Source organism: Eptesicus fuscus, chromosome 1, assembly GCF_027574615.1.
Source record: "Eptesicus fuscus isolate TK198812 chromosome 1, DD_ASM_mEF_20220401, whole genome shotgun sequence".
NCBI lineage: Eukaryota > Metazoa > Chordata > Mammalia > Chiroptera > Vespertilionidae > Eptesicus > Eptesicus fuscus.
The window spans coordinates 111,478,932-111,505,333 of NC_072473.1; the positions used below are offsets into that span (position 1 = coordinate 111,478,932).

The 26,402-nt window shown below is 39.3% G+C and overlaps 1 pseudogene; it reads right to left on the reverse strand.

Moving 5' to 3' along the window:
* LOC114227178 (acylpyruvase FAHD1, mitochondrial-like) lies at positions 1-26,333 on the reverse strand (annotated as a pseudogene).
* Positions 26,334-26,402: the final 69 nt, after the last annotated feature.

Genomic DNA, 26,402 nt, shown 5'->3' on the forward strand with positions numbered 1-26,402 from the left:
TTAAAATACCTTTGCTGTGTCTTGTTCCCTTTGTTCTTGAAACTTTTCAGATGGTAGGGTGCCTTTCACCTTAAATCTCATATTGATGACTCTGGGTATGCCCACCTGGATATGATTTTCTTTAATGGGTCCAACTCCTTTTAGTGTTATGGAGATATCTCATTCTCCAAGGTCATTATTTAAAAATGTAGCTGATGGTAAAGGATATGGAAAAAATCATGGAGGATGTCTTACCCTCCTGTCTGAGTTCTGCATTGTCTTAAACCAGAGATTCAGGTTTTAAGTGTCAGGGATCTTCTTTTGGGCTTAAAGTACTTAGCCAGAGTCCAGGGCAGCCCTTCTTCTTGTACTCATCCTGCATGTCTCTGGCGGTCATGTCCAGGCACAGGTCATAGCTGGCTAAGTAGTCTATGGACAGAGCCTCCAGGACAGTGCAGCCATTCTTACCCATCACTGCACTGTTTTAGCTCCTGTTGCCAGTTTTGATTACAAGCGGGCATGAGGATAGCCAACACTTGGGGTGTAGGTGGTGGATGGCTTCAGGAAGAGGACAGGCCTGCTTGGCACTGTGCTCTCCACCCCTTTGGGGTGGACTGTGTAGATTCTTCCCACACTCACAATATTCTTCCTACAATATTCTTTCAGAATTGGCAGAGCTGTTTGGAGGTTGCCATGGCTCTTACTCTAACACTTCGTTTAAGTTATTAGCTAAGCCAATTAAGCAAAAGAAAGAAATTAGCATTATAAAAATTGGAAAGAGATAAAACCATTTTTATTCACAAATAATATAATTGTTTTATAACTGGAAACCAAGAATCAAATGAAGAAATACAACAAACATTTAAGAAATTTCAGTTAGTTATCAAGATAAATAAATTCAGCAAAGTAGCATGATACAAAGTAAATATCTAGAAATCAATTATATTTTTGTAAATATTTTTTATTCTTTAAAGTATTACACATAGTAGTACATATATCTCCTTTTTCCCCCCATTGACCTTCCCCCAGCCTCCCTTACCCCCTGTCGCATGCCCTCATTTCCCCAAACCCCCCCACCAGTGTCTTGTGTCCATTGGTTGCACTTATATTTTTATTGAATTTATAGAGAAAGGAAGGGAGAGGGAGAGAGAAATAGAAAAATCAATGAGAGGGGAGTCTTCAATCAGCTTCCACCTGCATGGGGCTTGAGCCCTAAACCCAGGCATGTGCCCTGACTGGGAATCAAACCAGCAACTTTTTGGTGCATGGGTCGATGATCAACCCCTGAGCCACACCAGCCATGCAATCAGTTGTATGTTTATACACCAATAATGACTGTCAGAAAGGGAAATTAAGAAAAAATCTTATTTACAATTTCATAAAAAATAAAGTACCTATGAATAAATTGAACCAAGGAGGTAAAATATCTGTACCTGAAAATTATAAAGTACTGAAGAAAGAAATTGAAGAATATGCAAATAAATGGAAGTATATACCATGCTCATGGACAGGAAGAATTAACATTGTTAAAAGTCCATACTGCCCAAAGCAATCTATAGATTAAATGCTATTCCTATGAAAATACCAATGGTATATTTCACAGAACCAAAACAAATAATCCAAAAATGTATATGGAACCACAAAACAACAACAAAAACACACCATAATAACCTCAGCAATCTTAAGAAAGAAGAACAGAGTTGGAGGTATCATGCTACCTGATATCAAACTATACTACAAGGCCATAGTAATAAAAAAAAGATATATAGATCAATGGAACAGTATAAAAAGCCCAGAAAAAAAAACATTTCTATTGGCCAATTAATTTTGACAAATGGGACAGGATTATACAATGGGGTAATGACAGTCTATTCAATAAATGGTGTTAGTAAAATTGGACAGATACTTGCAAAAAAATTAGACTAAATTCTTACACCATATACAAGAATAAATTCAAACAAATTCAAGACTTAAATGTAAGACTTGATACCATAAAAATCCTAGAAGAAAACATAAGCAAGAAAATCTTTGACATTTATCCTAGTAATATTTTTTCTAATATATTTCCTGGGGCAAGGGAAACAAAGAATAAACAAATGGGACTACTTAAAACTAAAGAGTTTCTGCACAGCAAAGGAAATAATCAAGAAAATGAAAAGACAACCCACTGAACGGAAAAGCATATTCATCAATGATACATATGGTAAGGAGTTAATATCCAAAATTTATAAAAATAACTTATACAACTCAACACTAAAACAAGCAAACAATACAGTCTAAAAATGGGCAAAGGACCTATTTAGACACTTCTCCAAAGAGGATGTACAGATGGCCTAAAGATATATGAAAATATGTTCAACCTGGGTATGTGCCCTGACCATGTATCAAACCCAAATTTTAGTGTAGGAGACAACACTCCAACCAACTGAGCCACACTGGCTAAAGGTACCCTGAGATTATTTTCCTCACTTATCAATTGGCAAAAATCCAAAAATTTGATATCACACTCTGTTGATGAACCTAGAGAAAATAGACACTCTCATACATTGTTGATGAAACTGCATATTGATATATCCCTTGCTATTAGTTTGATAGGTTAGTCATAATAAAGTACCACAGATTGGGTAGCTTAAACGACAGAAATTTATTTTTTTCACAATTATGGAGACTAGAAGTCTCAGATCAAGAAACCAACGGGATTGGTTTCTGCTGAGGCCTCTCTTCTTGGCTTGTTGGTGGCCATCTTCTCTTCCCTGTATCTTCAAGTGGTCTTCCCTCTATGCATGTCTGTGTTCTAATCTCCTGTACTTATAAGGAAACCAGTTAGATTGGATTAGAGCCTACCCTAATAACTTAATTTCAACTTAATTACCTCTTTATAGACCATATCTCTAAATACAGTCACATTCTGAGTATCTTGGGTTTGCACTTCAACACATGAGTTTAGGGGGACAAAATTCAACCTGTAACAACCATTATGGAGGGAAATTTAGAAAGAGCTATCAAAATTGCCAATATATACCTTGATCAGATTTTGTTTCTGGAAATCTATCCTGCAGCTATACTTGTACAAATATAAAATGACATATAGCGAAGGATATTTATTTCAACCTTGTTGATAATAGTAAAAGTTTGGAAATAACCCATGGCCACCAATAGAGGACTATTTGAGTAAACTATGTATCACTGACACAGTGCAAAAGTATGCAGTTGTAAAAAGAAACGAGTAACCTCTCCATGCATAGCTAAAGAGAGATCACAATGACATGTGAAGTAAGAAAAGAAAGGCACAAAACAGTGTAATAGCATGCTACCTACATCTAAGAAATATATTCACATTTGCTTGTACAGTACCAGCATAAAGAAACACTGAAGGCTAAATAAGAATGACAAAAAAATGATAAAATTGATTATTCATGAGGTACAATGGGGGCACAGAATAGAAGGGGGCAGAAGTGGAAATGAGGCTTTTCTTTTTTTTTATATTGTTTAAAGTATTACAAATAGTAATACCTATGTCTCCTTTCCCTCCCCCGTAAGCTTTTCTATATATTCCTTTTTATAATGTTTTCATTCTAAATTATGTAAATTCAAAAACAAGTACAACTATTATATATAAAGCTTCCTAGTTCAGCCATGAAATTTCTAGTACAATATGAGACTAACTCTGGTCCTTTTACTTTTGAGAATGACTATTCTCCCTTTATTGAATCTTTACCTAGGTTTTTGAAATTGTGCTCTTGTGAAATAAAGGAAATCCCCCAGGGGTTGCAAATGCTTTCTCTCTTTTATTCTTTTTATTTTTATTTGAAAAAGAGGAACTGAGTTTAAGAGGACTAGAGAGAGTCCAGTTGGATTTGTCGTTGACCAAATAGGAGATTACCCAGATGCTATTGATCACCAGCACTCGGCAGCACAAATACCCTTGGGTGTGCATCACTTCAAGCAAACAGAAATGTACCCTGCTGACGATAGGGTGCCTGAGTAGGGGTGTGGGTGGGGTTGGGGAACCCGAGCACGTTGCATCCAGCTGAGAGTGAGATTCCTTGAGAAAGCCCCTTCCTATCACAGCACCCACAGCACTCTGAGCCTGCTTGCAGCCCAACAGCCTCTCCGAGAATGCTGCATTTAAAAGTGCAATTTTTGGATGATTCCCAGAAGACTTTTGTGGTTGATGTAAGTGGAAATTACATTGCTATTATTCCTTTATTATTCATTCAATAATGGTCATTTGTGGACAGCCCATTTGCCAGCAATGTTATGTCTTCGTTAGGACTGAATGACAGAGGACTGTGGTTTTTAGCTTTGGAAAAAGAAATCTGTATTTAATATTACAATGTAGCTCATATTTTCCATTAACTTTTCTTCTAGAACAGGTTCTCTTTTCTCAGGGGATGACAAAAGCAAGTTTTAAAGATATGCTAAATAGTTGTAAAAAGACAAAGCAGCAATAACTTAGTAGTCCTGCCCAAAGACATATTATTGGTCATTGAAATAATTTGCCTATGAGTCTCATCCCATGAACATGTATGGGGAGAAAACTGTGGTTCTGAGGGAAAGAAGAAGGGGAAAGCTACCCTCCTTTTTTTAAAGAAAATTTATGGGCTTTGGGGTCAGGGTATAATTATGCAGTTGTAATGAGACCTCAGGAAGTAATGACAAGTATGAAAGAGAAAAATAAGATAAGAGACTACTTAATTTGATTTAGTGCTTGTAGTTCAGGGTTCTTAATATCATTCCTAGCTGCAAGATGATTGCATACAATTATACCTCATCTCTTCAAGAAAGAACAAATTTATTAAGCATATCATTTGGGGCTCATTTTTCAATATAGTAAGATATGTGCATTTTGATGTTGGGTTTTATGTATGAGCATTTTGAAATCTATAATTGTATTTGAACAAAAATGCAATTTGCTCTGATATTTGCATTAGCTACTAACAAAGAATAAATAGCTCATTTTCTTTTAAATTCATACAAAATGGTGGTTGTTTTCTTTTATACATAAACTACCAACTGCTGTTGGGTGTGTGGGTAACCCCTTTTTCAAATTAATGTTTCATTTTTATTTGAATAATGTGCTTTGTGGGTGATGACTTCATGGCTTCAGATGCTGTTTTGCTGTCTCTTCCTTTCATTTTTATTTGCAAAAGGCAGTTTAGTTCCACAAACCTGAATGATTTGTTTTTGTAGCAAATAGCTTCCATTAGAGGTATGAGGCTTTTCCTATTTTTTTTTTCTTGGAACTATATTTAAGGAGTGGAAAATGTCTTTTGAGTAGTTTATCCATTTGCAGGCTGGTGGTGTACATTCACAGTGCTCCAGTACCTGAGTTAGTGAGCTGGGTATTCAAAAGAGACTGCTTTAGGCTACACTTTTAATAGACATTTCAAGCAACTCAAACAGAAATCTTTGACAAAAAGTGACAGAAGAGCTTTCTGAATGTGGAGTTCAAATTCAGATCCAATTAAATGTGGGAGGGGGTGAGAATAGTACCATAGCTTCACAAAATTTTCCTTCTGAGGAGCTGATTCCAGCAACTTGAATCCAGCATGATTTGGCTTCAAGTCAGATTGTTTCTTTCCAGCTGCAGCACATTGTGTTCCTTGGGAAGATAATGGGAGAGATTACCCAGCAATTCGGGTGTCACAGCATCTGATTCCTTTTGCTCTGTATAAGGCTACTTCTGAAAGTAGCAATCATGGTGTTACTGAGAGTGGCAATAGCATTAACTGTAGTCCCACGAGAAGTGTTCTCCTGAGAGGAATGGAACCTTAAGTTAGCAGCCAATTATACAACAGTATCTTCTCTTTTTAACAATAGACTGATGATGATGATGTCAGCAGTAATAGTGAGTTACAAGTGAATAACACTTTAACATCTACAAAGTAATCTCATATCCATTAGTTCATTTGATCCTTCATTCTACCCTGTGAGTGAAGGTAGGGAAAAAATTAATCTTTTCCCATTTTGCAAATAAATAGGTACTCAGGGAGCTTAAATGGCGTGTGTAGGATTATACAGCATATAAATGCAAAGCAATCCAAAACTCTCCCCACTATTCAATATACAGTTGTATCCAGAAGACTCATCTGTCAATAGCCTTTTAGTCCCATAATATTGCTCATGCACATTATTTTCTGTTGCTATCAAAAGGCAAAGAATTTGGCATACAGTGAGTCTTTGGTGACTGGTGTGTTCTGAGGAGCTATGTGAGAAAGTGGTTCTTAGAGATTAGGGAGAAGATGGCATGAATATTTTCACTGATTCAAAAGCAACCTAAACATTTCCTCTTTTATTAGTACTCATATCTTAACCAGGATGAAGAAATGCTTGGAACCATAATGGAGAGAATCATTAGCAGCTAAGGAAAGCCACATGGAGGGGCTTTTTGTAACAAAATTGACTGATATCTCATGAGACGTGGATCAATCTCAGGGAGAATTATTCTGCAAGATAAGATTTAAAAAACACAATTGGCTGCATAGGGAGAAATAATGGAGTCTTGGACATTGGTGTTGATTTTACAGAAAGTACTATAGTAGAAATATGAAAAGAACACATGATCAGATAGAATAATGTCTCTTGGGTAAGGCTAATTGGCACCCAGAATGTTTTACTCTACCCCCAGTAGCAATTTCTTGGTGAATTTGTTGGTGTCCAAGATCTGGCTCGGGCCTACAGAATCAGAAGCCTGATTTGCCAGCACTCGACAAGAACTGAGGTCAGAGACTGTTATTTAAAATCAGGATGTCAGTGTCACCATTTACAGTTGGATTGGGGACACTAAGATCCTCTCATCAGTTATATCAAACCAAATGTCAGAAAAGTCAGATTTAAAGGAATTAAACATCTGATTCTAATATTTGATGGCCTAGTAATCCATCCATCTTCACAAAGGCCCTATCATTCAGACCTTTTATTCATTCATTCATTGAGTTATTTGTTAAAAAATTATTATCGAGCCCTATCCGATTTGGCTCAGTGGATAGAGCGTCAGCCTGTGGACTGAAGGGTCCCAGGTTCGAATCCGGTCAAGGGCATGTACCTTGGTTGTGGGTACATCCCCAATAGGTGGTGTGCAGGAGGCAGCAGATAGATGTTTCTCTCTCATTGATGTTTCTAACTATCTCTCTCCCTTCCTCTCTGTAAAAAATCAATAAAATATATTAAAAAATTATTATCGAGATCATAATATTTCCCAGGCCCTGTTCTGGGCACATTATACTCTACCATATAGGTAAATAAAGTTCTAGAGCAAGGGCACACTCTCAACTGGGCAGTGCTGGCTTTTTGCTACAAAGTATGGCTTCAGTGATTCATTTTCCCCTCATTGCATGATTGAACATCCCTTTGTTATTGACCTGTTTTTAACTTGTTAATGCCTTAAACTAGATTACTTGGAAGAGTGGCTGGCCACAGACACATCCTGTTTTTTTTGAAGTTTCTTTGAGTATCTGTGTATAGAGGCACTGTGTGTTAATTTTACAGATGGACTCTGAGAATATTTGTCAACCTTTTCTTTTCTGAATTTCCAAATGTATTTGGGGAATGCAGGATAGATATGGAACTTCAAAATTGCTGAAATGTGCCTACTAAAGTATAATCCAGTGAAAAAATATATTTAGTAAAAACCTCATTTTATTTTTCAAGCTCTCATATTGAAGAAACTTGATTGTTGTTAAATATCAACATTATATCTAGTGTGGCACTTATCATGGACTTCATATACTTAGATAATTAAGGAAGGCTCTCTAGAATGATGATGGGAGTGGGTAAGCAGAAGGAGAAATGGAGTAAGGTAATGCTTTAAAAAATAATTGCAGATTTTAGCCTTAGCTGGTATGGCTCAGTTGGTTGGGCATAGTCCCATGCACTGAGAGGTCGCCAGTTCGTTTTCCTGTCAGGGTACATCCCCAGGCTGTGGCTGGATCCCCAGTACGGGTCATGCAGGAAGTATGATGATTCTTGATGTTTTTCTCTCTAAAAAAATCAATAAAATATTTTTAAAAATAATTGCAGATTTTAATGTAAATTCAGTTTTGTCTTTTTATTATGGAGACTGGAATTTTCTTGACTAAAACAATGGGGAGGAAAAACCAAATCTCAGGCTTTCTCAGCTCTTAGAAATAGTAGAGAAGGTCAGGTTTCTAGCTTGACTATGAATTCTCCTAATACACACACATACCAGTAACAGTAATGAATGTCCTTGAAGGATGACCTTTTTTTTCTAAAGTCTGGACTGTTTGCTTATCTCGAGAGTATATGGAGAGTTTACAAAACCAATAATCCCATTATTGTATCTGACACAGTTATGTCTGCTATTTCCCCTGCCTGTGGCAGTGCTGTTTTTGTAGAAGCATAGTGGAGGTGAAGAACAGCTTTGTTTGTGAATTTTCCCCCAAAATAATTCACTTTGATGGTTTATGGAGCCTAAAGTCAAAATAAGAGATTGGAAACATCTCAAATCTTACCTTTACCTGATTGCTAAGTGACTGTATTGTTAATCACAGCAGGTACCTGGTGGCTTACACGGGGAGAATATGGTGAGTCAGCTTACCTCATTTCTTTAAGAGTAAGCCCATCATAAAGGCCACTAGGCAACAGTTTCTGAAAGAGGCAGAGGGCAGACAGTACCAGGACTGAGAACTATTCAAGAAAAATAACAAAGCAAAGTTGCCTTGTGATTATTTTTAATTGGTAGTGTGGTATTTACCTTTGGATGATAAGGGATCTTTTGTAATTTTGTCAGTGATGAAACAGATACCTCTCCCCTTCATAAGGAAAAGCTGTCCCAACTCCAATGAGATGGAATACTTTTGTGTAGTGGAATGTTCCTGGACTTGGGGCTACAAATACTGAGCCATTTTAGTGTTGTAACCTTGAGCCAGTCACTTACTCTCTTAGCTCCCTAAGTTGTTGTGAGGAGAAATATAAATGTTATAATGTATATTTAGAGTCTGATAATGTAGGATAAATTTGTACCACTTACAAGCTGTGAGGCCTTGGGCAAGTCACTTAGCATATCTGAGACTTAGTTTTGTCGACTCTAAAAACTTGGATCTTATGGGTGGTGGGAACACTGTGCAATATACAGATCTTGTAACATAGAAACCCACACCTGAAATCTATCTGATCATGTTGACCAATGTTACCCCAATAAATTTAAATACATACATACATACATACATACATACATACATACATAAATACAAACTTGGACTTGAAGTGTCAGGAAAAATTTTCCAAATAATAAACAATTTAAGTTCCTGAGTAGTAGCTAAGGAGATGAAGAGTGAGAACTGGAGTGTTGAGGGATTTATGGTGGTCTACACAAAGGAAAAATGAAAAGCCAATATGTAAAAGAGAACATGCCCTTTCAAGGCAAAACAAAGGTCAATCTGAGTGAATAGTGGAATGTTGAAAGGAAGATGGAGAGTAGCTGGAAATTAAGATGAAACATGGGTATGAAAAAATTGGACAGATACATACAAAAAAATGAAATGAGCAACAACATACTACACACAAGAATAAACAAAATGGATAAAAGACTAAAGTTGTGGAACCAGAAAAATTCTTAAAGAAAACATAGGCAGCAAAATCTCAGACATCTCTCATAGCAATATGTTTGTGGATACATCTCCTAGGGCAAGGGAAACTAAGGAGAAAATAAACAAATGGGACTACATCAAAACAAAATGCTTCTACACAGCAAAAGAAAGCATCAACAAAATGAAAAGGAAGCCCACTGTATGGGGGAGCATATTTGGCAATGATACATCTGATAAAAGGTTAATATCCAAAATATATAAGGAACTCATACAACTTAACAAAGGGAAGACAAACATTCAAATAAAAAATGGGCAAAGGACCTAAATAGACAATGTTCCAAAGTGGACATACAGAAGGCCAAGAGACATATGAAAAAATGCTCAAAGTCACTGATCATCAGAAAGATGCAAATTAAAATGACAAAATGAGGTATCACTTCACAGCTGTCAGAATGGCTACCATCAACAAATAAATAAATGACAAGTGGTGATGAGGATGTGGAGAAAAGGGACCCCTAGTACACTGCTGGTGGGAATGCAGACTGGTGCAGTCATTATGGAAAACAGTATGGAGTTTCCTCAAAAGTTAAATATGGAACTGCCATTTGACCCAGTGATCCTGCTTCTAGGAATATATCCTAAGAGACCCAAAACACCAATCAGACAGAATGTATGCACCCCTATGTTCATAGCAGTGCAATTTACAATAGCTAAGATGTAGAAACAGCCTAAGTGCCCATCAGTAGATGAGTGGATAACAAAGCTGTGGTACATTTACACCATGGAATACTATGCAACAGTAAAAAAGAAGGATCTCTTACCCTTTGAGACAGCATGGAAGGACCTGGAGAGTATGATTAAGTGAATTAAGCCCAGAGAAAGACAAGTATCACATGATCTCACTCATATGCGGACTCTAATGAACAAAATAGATCCAGAGACATAGAAGCATGGAACAGACTATCGAATTTCAGAGGGAAGAAATGGATGGGTGGATGGGTGGGTGTGAAGAGATCAACTAAAAAACTTGTATGCATATATGCATAAACCATAGACACATACAATAAGGTGGCAAAGGCCTAGGGTGGGCTAGAAGGGGAAGGGGTCAATGGGGTGAAAGGGGACATATGTAATACTTTCAACAATAAAGATGTTTTTTAAAGATGAAGCACAGCTAGCCATGTGGTTTATATTCTGAAAGTGATAGAGAATAACAAGAATTTAAGAAGCTAAAATGTGGATATTAGCATGTGCTTACTAATTAATTTATGCATTCATTTGCTCAGCCAATATTTAATAAAATGTGTTCTAAGTGTTGGAGATGCCAGGTAGAAACTGAATAATAACTTCAACTTCAGAGGCTCCAATTTTAGATAATTAATCTATCTCCTAAAAAGGAGATAGGAAAAAAATGCTCAAACAATCAATATTCCAACCTGAAAGTGAATGGAGACAGATAGGTTTTATGCAACAGATGGTAATAAAGTAGAATTTCTAGACCCATTTGATGCTGGTCTACATATGGAAGATGAGTGAGAGGAATCTAGATGACCTTCAGATTTCTGGCTTAGGTGACTGGATGGTGGCTCCCTTTCACCAAGACAGAGAACAGAATAAAAGTAGCAAGTTTAAGATGGGCAATAATGAGTTTTGTATTGGACTTATGGATTATCAAAAAAGAAATATATCTGGAGTTGGGAAGACCTGAGTTCTAGTCCCAGCTCTAACAATTTTAAGGTGTGAAGCCTCAGGTGAGTCACTTCACCTCTCTGAGCCATTGCCCTTATCACTAAAATAGGGATAATCATAGCACCTACCTCACAATTTCATTGTGAATATAAATGAAATTCCAGAGATAAAGTTTCTGACCGAAAAATAAGTGCTCAAAGCATGTTAATTCCGCCCTTCCTTGCTTACAGACCTCTTTGTTTCTCTGGTTTGCAAATCAATAGAATGACCTTTCACCCTCAACCTGGAGTTTCTTTTGATAAGCTTCATTTTGCAGCCCACCTCCAGGCAATAGAACTTTGTTTCCCCAGGTCTGCACTTCCTTTTGGGCTTCCCAAGGTTAATTTATTCTGCCTTTCTGAGTGGTTTGCCTTTGCTTAGTCAATAGTCTCAGGGGATTTGTTCTTCTCCTGGAGTCATTAATCCTGGGATGGTCCATAAAAGCTGTCTAGAGTTACCTAAAATAATGTTGGTCTTCCTTTAAGGAAGCTGATGGAAATAGCCAAATACTTCGTGAGTTAACTACATTTTAAGTTAATCTGTGGTTAGTTTCTTAATCCCTTTCACCTTTTTCATCCACCCCCCTCCCCACCTGGGATATAAAATACAGCATAGGGAATATAATCAATAAAATTATAATAATTATGTATGATGTCAGAAGGTAGTAGCCTTGTCAAGTGATTAATTCATAAGGTATATAAATGTCTAATTATTATATTGTACACCTGAAACTAATATAATATTGTATGTCAACTGTAATTGGAAAATTAATTTCAAAAAATTAAAAACAAAAAGCTTAAGAAAATTGCTCTGCGGTAACTACTCATAGTAATGCTAACACAGTTCATAACAATGGTAACGACAATACTACTGACTAATAATATCAATAGCTTATGTTCTAGGTGTATTTTGCATACACTATCTCATGTAATATTCACACAAAATAAATGATTGTCACTATCTAGGTTATTTATATAACACCTCTGTGCCTTAGGTTTTGTCATCTGTAAAATGAGGATAATGTTAATGCCCACTACATAGAATTGTTATGAAGGTTGAATGAACTATATCTAAAACACTTAGAACAATAGCATAAAAGTATTTTCTTCATGGATACCCCATAAAAATTGGCTCCAAATTTAGATGGTAAATATATGTCCTAATATTCTTGTCTACACAGCAATATCTAAGTGAATAAGGCCAGGAATATTATTGCTATCTTTATTTTACAGGCATGTAAACTGAGGTACAGAGAGGTTGACTTATCCAAGGTAGCATTGCTATTTAAGTTAATGGGTGATCTGGGGTTCAAGCCTCATTTGAGCTTCAAAACCCTGGCTGGTTATTGGTTAGGTAGTAGACTTATGACTCAGGTGGGATTGCTGTAGTGTTGTAAACCTTCCTGGTTTTCCAGGACTTCCTGATGTATCTTCTAGTTGCAAGCAGCTGGTCCCACACTAGGTGCTCAATCAACTTTTGATGACAGGCTGACCAACAGACTGATCATAACAACGCATCACCAGCCCCGTGCCTGTACAAAGAAACTCAATTGATGAAGCTTCCAAACCATGTTAGGAAAATCATCCTGGAATAATAATGTCCCACCCTAGCCAATGTAGGCTATTTCTTTGCCAGGGATTTATTTGTCATTGCCAGGGATTTATTTGCCAGCTGCTATGATGAATGTCTTTGTTTAAACTACTGAGTTTGCTTTGCTCCTGGTAGCCTAAGGTTTGTTGATTCAGAGAATAAATTGAATTGAAAAAGAAAATGCTTGTGCTTTGTTGGCCGGAGGCCAGGCTGAGCAGTGGCCAAGGGTGGTTTAGGTGTTCTCTCTCTCACCCCTCTGGGGGCCCCTTATCCTCTGCGGTCACCTGGCTGCCAGGCTTCCCTCCTGATATTAGAGCTCAAAGAAAAGGCCTGGACTCAAGCTTTCCCACCCACAACCTTCCCTTGTCCCTTTCCATTCCCAGAGCTGAAAGGAGGAGGGAACATGAACCCAACATTTAAGGCACTGGGGTGGGGATTGGGAAACTGTCTTTGGAGTTGGGTGGTTGGTAGTTGGGTGTTTGTTCATGTATGCACTTGTGGGAAACTCTATGAAGAGGTTCCGTTAGTTGGGGCCTTGACACTTCTTTTTTCATAACAGTGCAGAGCTCCATCTGCTGCCTGGGCACTGGGAAGCCCTGGGCACTCAGAACTTCTGTTGAAGCTAGAACTCTCAACAGAAGTTCTGAGTGAAACTTGCTAAAGGACAACATTCTTCTGAATTCTATAGGAGTTTATTTCCTTTAAATGCCATTTACCCTGTATTAGCATCATTGTTTGACCTCTTAGCTTTAACTGGTGCTTTAAGACCTGAGGTTGTCAATTACAACTGGGAGACTGAGAAATTCTTCAAATTGACTGAACTGAGTCCAATCCCTTGAGGTCAAAAGGGTATGGCCTGAGGGGGAGAACCACTTGGGAGGTGGCCAGACTGCCTCAGCAATTTCCTGAAAGAACCAGGAGCCTACCATTCCAGCAGCAGAGAGAGCAGTGCTGGCTTTTGTGATAGTAGGTGCCACTAAGCAGTTTTGTGCCAGACTCTCAGAACTGAAAAAAACGTTTGGTTAGACCAGTTCTACTCTGAGAGATTCCCCCTAATAGACTGTTTGCACCACAGGAGGTAGTGGAGAATTGGCCAATGAGGTGCCAGAGCAAGGCACCACTAGGGAGATCTGCTGAAGGCTACAAAGCTCAGGAAAAAATAGAAGGTGACAGAGGGGTCACTTCTCTGGGGGTTTTAGAACTCTCTATTGTATAGCTGGTCTGTTCAAATGGCTGTTGAGCAAAACCTCCAATTATTAACCCCAAAGAATCTTATTCCAGCCCTCTTTCCTATATCCCCTCTTCCTCTTTACCCACTTCCTCATTCCTTTCTGGGTCCAAGGTGTGAGGCTAGAGAGGGGTGGTCTGTCTGGGTGAGTTGACCCCAGGCCCTGGAAGCACTTAGGCATGGCACCTCACCAATAATAGCTGGTCTGTGCTATCTTAAACAAAAGGTACTTTGTCCTCTGAGATTCCATCTACATTGATGGAATTCACCTTTCAACAAACGTAAACAAAGACAAAGGTTCTCCAGAATTTTATACTCAGAACATTTTAAGTCATTGCAAGTTTATTTCCTGTATCTATAAGTCTGTTTTTGGAGTTGTGTTGAAATTTTAATGATTCTAAACATGGTGCATATGTGCTTTTGATCTAGCTTTATATCTTTGCACCACAGATGAATATGTTGAAGGACATTAGAAGAGCACACAGTAAACATTTTTAAGCAATAAAATTAATTAAAAAGGAAAAAAAAGAGTTCTGTCACAAAGTTAATATCACTTACCTTTTATGCTATGAGATATTTTCTGACCAAACATTGTTCTAGGAATTTCCACTTGCATTATTTCATATAATATTAGTTAATAAGTTTTAAAAATAGGTATGATTATTCTATTTCATTCATTCATCAGTCGTTTAACAAATTCTTATGAGACCTTACTGCTTCCATGCACAGTGGTAGCTACTGAGGATGCAGAGAAAAATAAGAAATAATATCTGATTTCAAAGACCTCCTAGTCTAGTAGAAGAATTAGAAACTGAAACAGGTATGTACACTAAAGTGTGATTTATACAAATGACAGTGACAAGGACAGTTTTTAATAGAAAAACAAAGGAGGAGCACCTAACCTAGATTTAAGTGTGTGTGTTGAGGGAATGGTCAGACAGATTTTCTTGAGGGGGATAATGTCTAACGTGAATGCTAATGACCAGTACTAATTACTTATGTTTTTAAATATTTTTAATTGATATTTAGAGAGAAAGAGGATGGGAGAGGGAGAAACATTGATGTGAGATTGGAACATCAATTAGCTGCCTCCTGTTGGAAGTTAAAATTGAAGGGAGAGAATGCTATGAGAGTGGTGAGAGAATGCGAGATGAACTAGTCATAAAAAGAATTTTTAATATGAAAAAATCAAGGTTCAGCAAGGTTAAATATGAACCCACAGTCATACAACTGCCAGGAATTAAAAGTACATATATTGATTCCAGAGCCCAAACTATTTCCCCATACAGTCTACAATCTTTAAACTTCTGATTCCCAGTAGGAAGTTTGGGTTCATAAAATCCTTTCACTGCTTCACCAAGCAAGGGCAACCACTGTCATGAATCTTGTCCAGAATTTGCATTTGTATTTCAGTATTTAAATAAAATTTTACACAAAAATATTTTAGTATTTAATTGAAAGTCTTAAACAAAAATAAGACAAACAACCAACAATGCAACCTAAATAAGATGGGGAATTCAATTTCTGGAAAAATATTGTCTAAGGAAATGATTAAGATTGTATATAAAGATGGATATACGACTTTGTGTGTTGTCTATCTTAGTGTTTTTTTTGCAATAGCTAAAAGGAGAATATAATTTACATATCTAACAAGGTGGTCTCCTACACAGTAACTAATGATGATATTAATAATACAATACTACGTGTGTTTTTTTTAAATTTGGTCACCAAAAATTATTGTATCACGTGTATTATGAATTATCTGAAAAGCTTTATCCTAAGGTTCTAATAATGTCTTGTTTCTTGATGGATGGGATTACAAGCACTTTATTTCTTTCTGCTTGTTTTTCTGTTTCTTTTTTACCCTGATTTTTAAATGAGCATATTTTGTTTTCTGAATGAGAAAAAAACCCTCAAAAACAAAACAATGAAAAAAAAACCCTTCATTTAAAAAATTGTTGCTATATAAGTTCTATTTCCTACATAAGCAATCAAAATAGGGAACTCCTCACAAAATGGCAGAGCCAGACATTTCAATCTGCTCACAGCCACATCATATGATATGTGAGGGCTCCAGGCATCTACCCCAAAATATCAACCCCATTGCCCACTAGCCCACAATTACTACTCAATTCCTTTCCAAGGTAAATCCTATCTAATAAAAGAGTAATATGCAGATTTACCATCACTCCAACACACAAGATGGCTGCCCCCATATGGTCAAAGATGGCTGCCCCCATGTGGACACAAGATGGCCAGCAGGAGAGGGCAGTTAGGAGGGACCAGGCCTGCAAGGGAGCGCAGTTGGGGGCGATCAAGCCTACAGGGGAAGGCAGTTAGGGGTGACCAGGTTGGCAGAGGAGGAAAGTTGGGGTTGACTGGGCCTGCAGGGAAGAGGAGTTAAGAGTAACCAGGCCTTCAGGGGAGGGCAGTTAGGGGAAAACAGGCTGGCAGGGGAGCAGTTAGGCATCAATCAGGCTGGCAGAGGAATGGTTAGGAGGTCATCAGGCTGGCAGGCAGAAGCAGTTAGGGGCAATCAGGAAGGCAGGCAAGTGAGCAGTTGTGAGCCATCAGTCCTGGATTGTGAAAGGGATGTAGTCGGACATCCCTCAAGGAGTCCCAGATTGGAAAGGGTGCAGGCTGGGCTGAGGTACACCCTCCCCCTGTGCATGAATTTCATGCACCGGGCCTCTAGTAGTAATAATAATAGCTAATATATCAAAAGAAAGTTTATTATGTTGTAGGCAATATTATAAGTATTTTACATGTATTAACTTGTTGAAATCCTCGGTGAAATAGGGACTATCAATATCCCCATTTGAGTGTGCAGCAAATTGGATAGAGATGTGAAGCAATTTGCCCAAAGTCACAGAGTCATACATGATAGAAATAGAATTTGAATGGGGCAGTCTGGGTTAAGAGGCCATGCACTTAACTACTATATTGGTTCTTTGAGGCTTGTCTTTCAAGAACCTCTGTGTTGGAGTTACCTCAGCATAATTTCACATCTTAAGCAGTTAGCTCTTGTGTGTGTTGGGAGTAGTGATATAGAAAACAAGGTCAGTAGCTTCAGGGAAGAACTGACTTAGGGTAAACAAGACCTATAAGAGCTGTTAGGGAGTTTTCATGGGACAGTTGGACAATGGAAATGGTTCACAGGAATGAGTAGGATTAGAAAGATAAGATATAGTACATCTCAATTGCATGAGTTCAATATCAGGGAGTGATTATAGATCCAAAAGGACACAGTGGATTCTCTTTTTTTTAATTAATATATTTTATTGATTTTTTACAAAGAGGAAGAGAGAGGGATAGAGAGTTAGAAACATTGATGAGAGAGAAACATCGATCAGCTGCCTCCTGCACACCCCCCACAGGGGATGTGCCTGCAACCAAGGTACATGCCCTTGAGCAGAATCGAACCTAGGACCTTTCAGTACGAAGGCCGACGCTCTATCCACTGAGCCAAACCGGTTTCAGCCACAGTGGATTCTCTGAATTCAGTAAAGTCAGTGGCTATCCTATTTAATAAAAAAGCAATATGCAAATTGACCGTACCTCTGCTACACCACAAGCCACGCCCATCAGCCAATCAGGAGCAAGTATGCAAATTAACCCAACCAAGATGGCTGCAGCCATGGAGCGAACATGAGGCTTGGGTTTCCCTGGCAATGGAGGAAGCCAAGCTTCCCACACACCCTGGCCTCCCCTGGTGTCTGCTGAAGGCTACAAAGTTTCAATTATAGAAGATAAATAAATCCCAGATACCAGAGCCACTCCTTGGGTTGCTGTGGGGCGTGGCCAGCCTGCAAACCACCACAGGCCCCTCGCCCAGGCCACCCCACGCTCCAAGGGAATCCCCACCCTGATCCGGGACACTCTTCAGGGCAAACCAGCCGGCCCCCACCTGTGCACCAGGCCTCTATCCTATCTAATAAAAGAGTAATATGTAAATTGACCCCCACTCTAACACACAAGATGGCTGCCCCCATGTGGACACAAGATGGCCACCACAAGATGGCCAGCAGGGGAGGGCAGTTGGGAGGGACCAGGTCTGCAAGGGAGGGCAGTTGTGGGTGATCAGGCCAGCAAGGGAGGGCAGTTGGGAGGGACCAGCCTGGCAGAGGAGGGAAGTTGGGGGCGACCAGGCCTGCAAGGAAGGGAGTTAGGGGTGACCAGGCTTGCAGGGGAGGGCAGTTAGGGGCAATCAGGCTGGCAGGGGAGTGGTTAGGGGGTGATCAGGCTGGCAGGCAGAAGTGGTTAGGGGCAATCAGGAAGGCAGGCAGGTGAGCAGTTGGGAGCCAGCAGTCCTGGATTGTGAGAGGGATGTCCTACCGGGATCGGGCTTAAACGGGCAGTCGGACATCCCTCGAGGGGACCCAGATTGGAGAGGGTGCAGGCTGAGCTGAGGGACACTTCCCCCATGCATGAATTTTGTGCACCGGGCCTCTAGTCTATACAATAGTTAGCGCTTTACTTGAAACATAGTAGGTACTCAATAACTATCTGTTGAAGCAATAAAATAATGAACTCTTTTTATTCTCAGCTGCCAGGCAACTAATCCTTGCTCCAACAAGTTAGTTGATAAAATGCCAGTTAGCTAATAAAACATTCTAGGAAGTCAAGTATTGAGTCAGGTGGGATGTGGCACAAAAATTTTATGAATTACAGTTAAAATCTTACCCTTTACCAGCCCTGCACCCATGTAAAACTGTGTGGTCACAGTAAGTCCTCACTAACTGAAATAGTATTACCAGACATGAGGAATGCTCTGACTCAGGCTCCCCCAAAGGTCAACAAAGGAGAGGTTGTCTGTACTTCTACTAGCTTACAAAGGCTTCCCAAATGTGTCTGTGGATACCACCATGAACATGTTGTTTGTTTCTGCATTTGGAGGACTGTACATTAGACCCTCCTAAACTGGGACAAGCAAATGTCTAATTCAACATTCAGAAGGGAGAAATATCTTTGATTTTGATTTCTAAATAGCAGTGAGTCAGCCTAACCAAATCTTTATGCATAAATAATTCTATCTAAGCAATTAAGGGAGAAAGATATTAGAAAAGCTTGAATTGAGAGTTGACACAATTTTAAGTCACAAAGATTAATATCTCTTGGGACCCAATATCCCACTAAAGGTTGCTATTAAGTATCAATTCTTGCCACTATCCTCTTCTCAAGTGCCCACAAATCTACATTTTGCAAGTTAAACCATGCTTTCTTTTTCTTTCTTGTACATTAGAATTTTAGATGTGCAATATTCTAAAAATATATGAAATAAAATGCCGGGGTGTTATCCAGCATTTAAAAAAGGTTCAGGAATCTGGAGAAGGGATGTGTGTAAATTAATAAAGAGACTAGACATGAAATATAAATTTGGAAGGCATTTTGGGGAGCCAGAGGAGACCTAGCTTCAGTAATCAAGTTCTCTGAATCTCTGGACCCCTAGATTTTTATTAACACAAATTTCCCTGAAGCAATGCAGATATACATACCAAAGGTTAAGGTTTGGTATACAGTAGGCATTGTCAGATTGGGGGAAGTGCCTTTGGCTGTCTCAGTAGCAGGCAATAATATATGCAAATCTTTAGGTTTGGGGAAATGCTTTCAGCTATTCCAGCAGGCAATAACATGCATTCAGACCTGCTGAAGCCTCAAGGTTCCATCAACCTTTTGATGAAATTTCTTACATTTATGACATGCTGGAATTAGCCTCCAGCAATAAAATTTTCTGGATTTGGCTATGCTTGTCATTGGGTACAGTTAGAAAGTCCCAGAAAACTATTTTGAGTTATGCTGAAGACCCTAACAATAGATCTGGCATGTTGAAATAGCCCTGAGGAGAATGATGGCAGAGGTCTGAAAACCTGGAATCAACCCAGACTAGGCCAGAGAAGACTATGTAACTCGTAGGCATTGGGTTATAGAGAGAGCCCAGGCCACCTCAAGGCCCGACTGTGTGAGTTATCATTCAGAACTATGATGGCTATATGCCAGGGTAAACTAGAGGGAAGGGGGTGAAAAGTTGCAAACAGGCCTGGGAATTAAGTTATAGTAAGCCACTGGTTAAGCAAATTTTCATGAAGCCCTACTGTGTATACAACTTAGGTAGAGATCCACCAAGGGGAGAGCAGAGCTTAGTGGAGCCTAGCTGGCTGCTGTTATTGGTCTAAGCCAGCAACAAACAGCCAGAACCCAAGTAAAGAGACTAGGTGAATAAGGGTCAGGAAGTCAAGCAGATGTGTGGGTAAGGAAAGAGGAATGAAAGAACAGGTGCTAAGTGACTTCTGCAAGGGTAGGAAGACTAAGATAGGAGTCCCTTATAGGATTCTTGCTGCAGGGCATAGCTGGTCCCTTAGTGTTAGTCTACAGGTGTCAGCAAGCAAGCACACTTGGCTGGGGAAGTGGACACTTTGTGACAGAGTGATAAGCTCACAAAACCTTTCATTTTGTGAATCAATTAGAAGCCCTTAGAAATTCATCATCATTCTTTTTTTTTTTTTTGAAATTTTCAAATGTAGCTTCAATATATGCTAGAACATAAATTCATTATTGAAAGATTAGAAAATTCTGGTAAATAAAAAGAAATAAAAATTCAAGTATAAACCCATCATTCAGATTTCAACATTTTGGGGTATATTTTATACAATGAAACACTACTTTCTTATGGATTCCTAACCTCCATATATGCCTCCCTATTCCATTTAGTTTGGAATAGTTTCCCGAATATATTTTTAAAAGAACTTCTGTTTAGTCAACACAGATTCTCTATAATAACATTAATACATTGGGTTTCATGGCCTCTTATTAAGTAAATGTTTTAAAAGGCATTATTTTTTAATAGCTTCTGTGAAATTCACAACCTCTCAGAATAGAGTGGCTTCAGAGAAACCAAGATGGTGGCATAGGTAAAGGCCTGAAATTGCTGCCTTGCACAACCACTTCAAAACTACAACTAAAAGACAAAATGGACATTATCCAGAACCACAGAAAGGTTGGCTGAGTGGAAATTCTACAACTAGAAGGAAAGAAAAGATCACACTGAGAGTCAGAGGAGGTGTGGAAGTAAAGTGCAGAGGTACTGAGGAGTGCACTCGGAAAGGGCTAGCAACTGAGTACGCAGTTGTTCTGTTCAATTGTGAGGGAGACATGATTGGGTACAGTTAATAAGCTCCCGACTGCTCTGAACTCCAGTTCCGGGCGAGACTCTGGGGACCCAGACTCATACAGGGAGAAACTGGACTGTTTGACATCGGGGAGAACTCAAGGGCAGCTTTCTCTCAGAGGTGCTTGCAGTGATTAGTGAGGGACACTGAGACTCGGAGGCCTCTTAAGGCATAGCTGAGGATTAGCCATAGCTGTTTGCTCCACCCTGTTGATTCCCTAAGACTTCACCCCACCCAAGCTGTGCACAGAGGCTTTTGCATATGAATGGCCTGGTCCTTTGCAATCTAAAATTACCTAACAAACTGCAGTTGTGTCAGAGAGACCAGAACATCCAAAAGAAAGACCAAGGCCCCATAGCAGCTTGCATTACTTCACAGCTGGGCCTCATCTGGGCACCTCCAAACCCCAAACAAAGAAGAGGAATCTGCAGACCTCTCTATAGCTCCTGCTGGATGGCCTCAGGCAGAAGCTAAATTAGCACCTCCTTAGAGATCCAAGAGCCAGTATACACAGTGGTCAGAGTGGGAACATCCAGATTACAACTCCTTAGATCCATAAGGAACACACTCAGGGGGCAGACTCAGGGAGCACCAAAGCCCCACCGAAGCAAGTCTTGCCCCATAAGGGTGTCTCCAGCACAGAAGTTCTCCCATCATAGACAAAGCTGATTCTCACAGCCAATTGGCCTGGAGGTCAATTCCTCCCAGTGATACCAACAACAATCAAGACTTAACTACAACAAGACTGTGCACACAGCCTACAAAGGGGTGCACCAAGAGTGTCCACCTCAGGTAACTGGGAAGGCTGAGCCACTGGACCCTATAGGACACCTAGCACACAAAGCCTCTCTATCAACTCAGGAAAGCAGCCAAAATGTGGAGACAAAGAAACAGGTCACAAATGAAAGAAATGGAGGAAAGCAAACTACTGGATATAGAGTTCAAAACCACAGTTATAAGCTTACTCACGAATCTTCTAGAAACCGCTGATAAATTTAGTGAGTCCCTTGAGGATATGTAAAGGACCAACTAGAAATTAAGCCTACACTGACAGAAATAAAGAATAATATACAGAGATCCAACAGCAGACTAGAGGATAGTAAGAGTCAAGTTAAAGATTTGAAATACGAAGAAGCAAAAAACACCCAACCGGAAAAGAAAAAAAAAAAAATCCAAAAATATGAATATAGTGTAAGGAGCCTCTGGGACAACTTGAAGCGTACCAACATCCAAATTATGGGGGTGCCAGAAGAAGAGAGAGAGCAAGAGCAAGATGTTGAAAACCTATTTGAAGAAATAATGACAGAAAACGTCCCCTACCTGGTGAAAGAAATAGACTTACAAGTCCAGGAAGTGCAGAGAACCCCAAACAAAAGGAATCCAAAGAGGACCACACCAAGACACATCATAATCAAAATGCCAAGGGCAAAAGACAAAGAGAGACTCTTAAAAGCAGCAAGAGAAAAACAGTTCGTTACCTACAAGGAAGTACCCATACGACTGTCAGCTGACTTCTCAATAGAAACTATGCAAGCCAGAAGGGAGTGGCAAGAAATATTCAAAGTGATGAATAGCAAGAACCTACAACCAAGATTACTCTACCCAGCAAAGCTATCATTCACAATTGAAGGTCAGATAAAGAGCTTCACAGATAAGAAAAAGCTAAAGGAGTTCATCACCGCCAAACCAGTATTATATGAAATGCTGAAGGGTATTCTTTAAGAAGAGGAAGAAGAAGAAAAAGGTAAAGATAAAAATTATGAACAACAAATACATATCTATCAACCAGTGAACCAAAAAATAAAATGAATAAAAAATCTGATGAACAGAATAATCTGGTGAATATAATAGAATCGGGGGCATAGAAAGGAAGTAGACTGACAATTCTCAGGGGGAAAGGGGTGTGGGGGTTTGGGAAGAGACTGGACAAAAATTGTACACCTATGGATGAGGACAGTGGGTGGTGGGGTAAGGGCAGAGGGTAGGGTGGGAACCGGTTGGAGGGCAGCTATGGGGGAAAAAAAGAGGAACGACTGTAATAATCCGAACAATAAAGATTTATTAAAAAAAAAAAAAGAATAGAGTGGCTTATAGATTCCAACCTGTTCATACTCCTTATAGATTCCAACCTGTTCACACTCCTGCTGGGCATCATAGCGAGCATTTTTTTATAAATGGAGTCAAACTTATTCTAGGAAAGAAGAGACAGGAATGGAGAGCAAGTGAGGAAAGGGACGCTAAAGAAAAAGAGATATTGAAGTAATAAGCAGAAGGAGAGAAAAGTCAGTCAACAGTACAGTCAAAAGGTGAGAAAAGACGATAAAGAAAAAACAGTAAATATGAAAGGAAAGAGTGAATCAAAGAAACAAGTTTTAGGTGTTTCTGTCATCTCTTTCTTGTCTCTCATATACCAAGCTATTAGTTTTCCCTTTATGTTTAAGGATGACCTGGTGTAATGCGTTCATTATTGGAGGCCAGAAGGTCTTTGTTTCCATCTCAATTCTGCTATTAACCTACTGAACAACCTTGGGCAAGTCTCTTCCCTGCTCTGGATGTAAATCTCCCACTCATAAATGAAGGGCTTGTACTATGTGACATCTAATGGCTTATGTTGTGTTCTGAATGTCTCATATTGCTAGATATACACAGTATGTTTTATCAACTTCAAGTTAAAAAAATTCCAACTACCATTTGGAATCTGGTTTTGCATCATGTGCACCACGTAAATTAAATGCTAAGGCATTACTTGGAAACAAACAATTATAATTGTTTTAATTACCCAAAGAAGCTAGTAATTTCAACAAGACATAGGAGCACTGTCTTGACAATGCTATTATTACACTGTCACTTTTCAACAGCCTTTACAATATAGGCATGGTAATTTCAATGTACCACGAGCAGGGGCAAGATTAAGGAGTAACCTTGTCGTTTTTCTCCCCTAACTCTGAGCAATGAGAGTCTCTTAGACAACATTCAACAAAGAGTATGAATCAGATGCAACCTGTGTAGGTCATTGCCAGGCCTACATAAGGCCTCAGGAAATGACAAATCATTCCCTTATAGAATTAAAAAGGTATCTGCAAGAAAGGATCATTTATCAGGAACTAGACTAGCTCTTGGATTCCAGAGTTATCTTCCAAACTTATTTTACCCAATGTAACTGGGAGTAAAGAGGGTGGTGGTGAGACAGCTGCTCAGTTTGATTTTCCTGGACGCCCTTAGGACACCCATGTGGGCTGGAAAATTTTCTAAGCAGTTAATTCTGAGCAACTTTAAGCCTTCCATCTATCACATATGCATTATTTTGACTGCTTTGTGTTTTCAGGAATAAAATAAAAACTAGTTATAATTTGGTGTGAATTTCACACATCCACAAGACAACTACAAGGGTTGATCTCTCTGCTTACTGCCACATGAAATCTTAAATACCCAGTTAAATTGTGCCTCCCTCCAGGGTTTATTGCTGAGTCCTATGGGCTCTAGGGAAAATGCCTCAGTTCACTTCCTACTTATTCTTTGTTCTTTGATGTATTTAACTGCAACTTGCTCTCCACCAGATGCTGAAAAACTAGACTGCCTGCAGAGAAGGCTCCGTTTTAGAATGAACTACTGCTACCTGATAATTAGCCTCTCACCACTCTCAGCAGTTCTCGTTTTATCAGGAGTTCAACCCCAGTAGCCCTCCCCTGCCTCCGCCCCAGAAGGGTTACAGCCTGGCCAACAATTTCTTCTGCCCTTCCCTGAAGGAGCTCCATTTCCTAGTTCTCTAGGTGATTTACCCAGTTTAAACTTTGAAATTATGTTCCAACTTCTTTCTTAGAAAACTGGTTGTATTTGACTATATTGGTAAATGTGTGAGATATGTGTCCTAGTTTTCTGCAATGTCAGGATATTTGCATCTTTTAATAAAAGGTAAAACAGTCCTTCAAGAGGAGCAGTTCCAGGGTTTAATCCCTAAGGGATTCTGAGATTTCTGGAAGTAGATGATAGAAAAGGAGAAAGACTTATCTTTGGAAGGTTCCAAACTCTCTGCAAATGAGGAGCATGCCTATTGCTGTTATAAACAGAGAGATGGATTGAGGTGAAGGAGTGTATACTAAGCTGCAGAACAAAATTTCCCTATATGGATGAAATTAAATCAGGTTAACCAAAAACATACTTAGCCTAAAACTATACCAGATGGTACCAAAATGCACCAATATATCTAGACTTCCTGTTTTACTCATCAAAAGTCATATCCTCTGACTAGAGTGTACTGCTTGGTTCCAGGTTCCAAAATGTTATTCAGCGTTCAGAATAGGAAGAGTAAAAGGAGACATGGAAATTAGCGATCAGGGCAGCTAGAAAGTATTAGTTCACAATTGTCTCCATGAAAATGCTGAGTGGCAATGTATTTATACTATTCTAGATGAAACTGATTCTGGAACAGTGCCAGAGTCGGTGGTTGGGGTAAGTTGCAAGTAGGAAGCTATCAGATGTACCATAAAAGACCAGAAAGAAAATTCTAGATGGGTGACTTTAAAAGGAATCATTGACACATCAGTGGTGGTGTGCCCAAAAGATATTTTATAAGTTTATGTCAACAGAAAGCTTTTGATAAGACAAGCGGTACATTTCTTTCCACACTGGCACAAAGGGTAGGGAGTATCAAAAGAGGAGCTTAAATATTTGCAGATATTGGTGAGGAATGCTACAAGTATTTCTATTCTCAGATAGGTGAGTATGGGGGAAAAATGTCAGGAATGAGCAAAGCGATGCATAAAGGTGAATGAACAGCAGCCAAATGTAGCCTAACTTCAGCCATAGTGTGTGCAAGCCCTAACTCTGGTGAAAGGCAAAAGGGAAGCAAGCAAAGAGAATATGAAGATCTCCAGGCCTCTTCCTCTCCCTGATCTCCCCTACTCCAATTGAGCTTACTATGGAGAAGGGTCTCACATCTCACATCTCACTACCACTGCCAAAGTCCACACCACTATCTTCAATCACCTGAACTACTACTGCAGCCCCACCTGGTCCAGCCATCACCTGTTTTGCCCCAACCTCCATCCACTCCTTACAGACTTGTTCTTCAGTGTGGCCACAAAGCAGCATTATCAGTCTTACCTGGGAGTTTGAGAACTGCAGATTCTCAGGCCCAACCCCCAAAGTTGTGAATATGGG